General features: G+C 39.7%; 1 pseudogene; it reads left to right on the forward strand.

Annotated features, from left to right (window-relative positions):
* Positions 1–319: 319 nt before the first annotated feature.
* On the forward strand, positions 320–5,340 carry LOC134730597 (FMR1-interacting protein NUFIP1-like; annotated as a pseudogene).
* The last annotated feature ends 432 nt before the right edge of the window (positions 5,341–5,772 follow it).

Here is a 5,772-nt window from a genome sequence, read left to right on the forward strand (position 1 = left end):
GCCTAGCCACCCATCGTCTGGGATGTGAGGAGCCCCTCTGCTGGGCTGTCCAGTCTTGGAAGTGAGGAGTGCCTCTTCCCGGCCGCCATCCCCTCTAGGAAGTGAGGAGCGTCTCTGCCCGGCCGCCCATCGTCTGAGATGTGGGGAGCGCCTCTGCCCTGCCGTCCCGTCTGGGATGTGAGGAGTGCCTCTGCCTGGCCGCGACCCAGTCTGGGAGGTGAGGAGCGTCTCTGCCCGGCAGCCGCCCCGTCCGGGAGGGAGGTGGGGGGCAGCCCCCAGCCAGCCAGCCGCCCCATCCGGGAGGGAGGTGGGGGGCAGCCCCTGCCCGGCCAGCCACCCCATCCGGGAGGGAGGTGGGGGGCGCCTCCGCCCAGCCGCAGCCCCATCCGGGAGGTGGGGGGGCGCCTCTGCCAGGCCACCCCTTCTGGGAAGTGAGAAGCCCCTCTGCCTGGCCGCCACCCTGTCTGGGAGGTGTACCCAACAGCTCATTGAGAATGGGCCATGATGACGATGGCGGTTTTGTCAACTAGAAAAGGGAGGAAATGTGGGGAAAAGGTACAGAAATCAGATTGTTGCTGTGTCTGTGTAGAAAGAAGTAGACATAGGAGACTCCATTTTGTTCTGTACCAAGAAAAATTCTTCTGCCTTGGGATGCTGTTGATCTATGACCTTACCCCCAACCCGGTGCTCTCTGAAACATGTGCTGTGTCCACTCAGGGTTAAATGGATTAAGGGCGGTGCAAGATGTGCTTTGTTAAACAGATGCTTGAAGGCAGCATGCTCGTTAAGAGTCATCACCACTCCCTAATCTCAAGTACCCAGGGACACAAACACTGGGGAAGGCTGCAGGGTCCTCTGCCTAGGAAAACCAGAGACCTGTGTTCACTTGTTTATCTGCTGACCTTTCCTCCACTATTGTCCTATGACCCTGCCAAATCCCCCTCTGCCAGAAACACCCAAGAATGATCAATAAAAAAATAAAAAAATAAAAAAATAAAAGAGATTAACCAGTTTCTAGCAAAAAAAAATAAAAAAATAAAAAATAAAAGTATTAAGATGAACTTCAATTATAAAATCTTAAAAAAAAAAGAAAAATAAATTGGGTATATGTACCATACTTAAAAGAGTAACTCCATTATTCTTTGGCTGTGACTTTGTGCTAGCAGTATGCCTGTTGCTATTCTCTCCATCAGCTGTCACTGTCAACATGCTTCTCTGTCCTTCCTTTCCCTCTGTTTTATGAATTATTTCTCTAATGCCTTCTGATATGACATAATATGACAAAATACAATGTGACATGGTATTATATAAGATAATCTTTATTTAATTAAAATGTTCAATTAGGTCTGATTCTTATTTGAAATATTCCAATGACTTCTCATTGCCTGAATTATAATTTCCAAACCATCTATTCCATTATAGAAGACCCAAATATACCCTGTTAGTCAGAATTATTCTTTTTTGAAACTCTCAGCAAAAAAGATCAACTGTAGTTTGATCTTTGTAGATCAACTGTAATTTGAGGCTACATGTTATTGATGCTGAAAGTTAAGGCTTTGAAAGCTCATGTTTTGCCTCCAAACCCCATTGTTATTCCTTTTTAGGTGTGTAAACATTTCCTAGTAATGTCACTTTTATGAGTCTAATTTTGTTCATCTACAAAATGGAATAAATCATACTACTTTGACAAGATTATTAAAAAGGTTTAATTAGATAATGCATTTATTTAGCAAAGAATGAGTGACATAAGATGCTAATATCTGGTAGGAGCACATTTATAATTGGTAAGTACTAATATTAGTAACTCTTAATATTGTCAATCTTATCATACAATGTTGATGATGAAATTTCAAGTAGCATTCAGTACTTTGTGATATATGCACGTCTCCCTTTCTATACTGTGAGTTGAGAGAAAACATGTACCATTCCCAGGAAATGCTTATTTATATCAATTAGAATAGTGCCTGGGGCAGATGATGTGCTCAGCAAATAAAAGTTGAATAAATGGATAAGATTAATATCTACTTATTTCAGTGTATACACACGTATTTTACGAAAATATTTGAGAGGTATTTAAAACAATATAAATAACTCGTCAATAACTGAACCTCTTGAATGTATTTATTTGAGCTTATAAATTATCCAGATTTCATTTTGATAAGTTCTCCTTTCTAAAATATTAAGACTAGACAGTCGCGTGCTAGACTCCGGACCCGGCCGGTGGTATGGCTGAGCCGACTGGTGATTTCGCGACTCCTATCGGGTGGCGTGCGTCTCCCGAGCTGACTCCCACGTTAGGGCCCCTGACCGACACTGCCCCGCCGCGGGACAGCTGGATGTTCTGGGCAATTCTGCCGCCACTGCCACCACCGCTTACGTCCTCGCTTCCCGCAACCGGGTCAAAGCCTTCCTCTGAGTCGCAGCCCCCCATAGAGGCCCAGTCTCTCCCCGGGGCTCCGCCCCCCTTCGACGCCCAGCTTCTTCCCGGGGCGCAACCCCCCTTCGACGCCCAGTCCCCCCTTGATTCTCAGCCTCAACCCAGCGGCCAGCCTTGGAATTTCCATGCTTCCACATCGTGGTATTGGAGACAGTCTTCTGATAGGTTTCCTCGGCATCAGAAGTCCTTCAACCCTTCAGTTAAAAATTCTTATTATCCACGAAAGTATGATGAAAAATTCACAGACTTCAGCTTACCTCCCAGTAGAAAACAGAAAAAAAAGAAAAGAAAGGAACCAGTTTTTCACTTTTTTTGTGATACCTGTGATCGTGGTTTTAAAAATCAAGAAAAGTATGACAAACACGTCTGAACATACAAAATGCCCTGAAGTAGATTGCTCTTTTACTGCACACGAGAAGACTGTCCACTTCCATTGGAGAAATATGCATGCTCCTGGCATGAAGAAGATCAAGTTAGACACTCCAGAGGAAATTGCACAGTGGAGGGAAGAAAGAAGGAAAAACTAGCCAACTCTGGCCAATATTGAAAGGAAGAAGAAGTTAAAACTTGAAAAGGAGAAGAGAGGAGCAGTATTGACAACAACACAATATGGCAAGATGAAGGGGATGTCCAGACATTCACAAATGGCAAAGATCAGAAGTCCTGGCGAGAATCACAAATGGAAAAACGACAATTCTAGACAGAGAGCAGTCACTGGATCAGGCAATCACTTGTGTGATTTGAAGCCAGAAGGTCCACCTGAGGCGAATGCAGATCCTCTTGGTGTTTTGATAAACAGTGATTCTGAGTCTGATAAGGAGGAGAAACCACAACATTCTGTGATACCCAAGGAAGTGACACCAGCCCTATGCTCACTAATGAGTAGCTATGGCAGTCTTTCAGGGTCAGAGAGTGAGCCAGAAGAAACTCCCATCAAGACTGAAGCAGACGTTTTGGCAGAAAACCAGGTTCTTGATAGCAGTGCTCCTAAGAGTCCAAGTCAAGATGTTAAAGAAACTGTTAGAAATTTTTCAGAAGCCAAGAGTGAGAACCGAAAAAAAAGTTTTGAAAAGACAAACCCTAAGAGAAAAAAAGATTATCACAACTATCAAACGTTATTCGAACCAAGAACACACCATCCATATCTCTTGGAAATGCTTCTAGCTCCGGACATTCGACACGAAAGAAATGTGATTTTGCAGTGTGTTCCGTACATCATCAAAAAAGACTTTTTTGGACTGGATACTAATTCTGTGAAAAGTAAAGATGTATAGGCGTCTGGTGTTTCAGCATACATAACTGAAGCATGTGAAACAGTATCATCCTCATTAGTAGAGGAAAACCAAAACCTTTTTTTCCCTCAAAACTGGATTTGTAATTAAATTTTAAGCCTCGTAGGATGTATGTTGGAATTTTAAGTCTTTCCTTTGGTTCTATGCAAATAAATACATAACTGATTTTTTAAGACTGTGTCTGTATTGTTGGGATTGAATCTAGTATTTGCTGGGAGAATTTTTTCTTTGTATTTATTTTAATGTATTGTTCTCATGTAAGAATGACTGATGTTGTGTCGGTTAAGAATTGAAGATAGGTTTAGCAGTAAAGAAGAAAGCTTTTAAAAGGATTGATTCAGCTAAGCAAAGTTGGGCAGAGAAATACAGCCATTTTGTTTTTAATGCAGAAAAGGAAGATGTTCTGTAGCAAGGGGGAATGTTTTAAAAATAAACCAGATCAAATTAATACAATCAGAAGGTTTCAAAATGTAAATATTCCTTATTTAAGACATGTTTAAATTCACCTACTAGCACGACTTACATAGCTCAAATATTGAATGCTTAAAATATTAATACAGATGGGGCCTCTGTTTTATGTTTAGATACAATTGAAGTACTTAATTGAAGCTTTTTAAAAATTGTAAAGAAAATGAAAGCTAGTGAGATCTTTTTGTCTCCTATAATACCAGGGAATTTGAGCTTGTGTTCTAGTCATTGTACTAGCTGTAGCTATTGGCCTGCCCTTTTGACATACAGCTAAAAGGGACTAAATTTTTAAAAAATTAGTCTGTTATAGTTGAAGATTAACTTTTCTTAACATTGTGATTATTGAAGTTCATGAATCTTGCTGTCAAGGAAGAAAGGTAAGAAAGCTGATAGCTCCTCCATGTTGGTAAAATCCTCTCCAGAATCTTGGAACACCTAGCACGTGACCCTAGTGACGTCACAGACCTGAGATGAAGATTCATGTTTAGCCAGTGTTTTCCAGCCTTGTACCCACCATACAGATATGTTTATTCTGTTTCACCCTACTCCTCCAGTGAGCCCCATATTTTGGGAAATTATCTGCCTCATACATTAACTAATTCAATTCATATAACACTGTTGAGTGCTTACTCTGTGTACCTCTATTGTGCTTATATTAAAGGTATACAAATAAATAAGGCCATGTCTGACTTCAAGGAACTCAGTTTAATTTTGATATATTCAAAGATGTGATTCCCAACCAACTCAGGATGAAATAACTAGTGTTACAACTGAGTTGATATTCTAAAATATAACACAGTTTGTACTTTTATTACTAGTTAGCATACACATTTTATAGGCTTATGGTTAATAAATGAATTCACGTACTCCTGGACTACTTTCATTGATGACCATATCTCCACGGATGTTGTTGATCCCCACACTGCCTTAAGGTATATTATATAAACAGTTTTATTTTCCATTTTTCTTGTTTCCTGATAATAAATGTATTTAGGACTGAAAATACTCCTGAGTACTCCCTTGGCTGTATGTCTGACAGTCTTTAGCTATGGTGACTATTGTTTATTTTTAATGGGTATTTCAGATTCCAAGTGTATTTAAAATTTCTAAGGAGATATAATGTAGTCTGTATGGTTTCTACTTTATGGAATATTTGTCAATATTTGTAAATATTCTATGAGTTTTGGGTGGGTAGAGAGGTGCTTTGCCTGTTTTGGGTACAGGCTTTTTTGGATTTAGCTTGTTAATTGTTCAAACTTTCTGCCTTCTACATTCCTATCTTATTGTTCATTTAATCAGTTCCTGAAATGTAAGCATTACATGACTATTGTTGAGTTCTGCCTTTTATAACTGAAATACTTTACTTTTTCTCATATCCTCTATAATTGACTTCTATTTTCCTTAATCAAACCAGCTCTGGGAAATTTAATACATTTATATTAATTGAGATTATTAAAACATTTGGACTATTCAAAAAAATAAAATATTAAGACTATAAAATGCAAATATAATTATTTAAATTATTCACTCAGGTTTAAAATCAATTCTGTGTATTGTTTTAATAAAGTGGGAATT

Source organism: Pan paniscus, chromosome 5, assembly GCF_029289425.2.
Source record: "Pan paniscus chromosome 5, NHGRI_mPanPan1-v2.0_pri, whole genome shotgun sequence".
Lineage (NCBI taxonomy): Eukaryota > Metazoa > Chordata > Mammalia > Primates > Hominidae > Pan > Pan paniscus.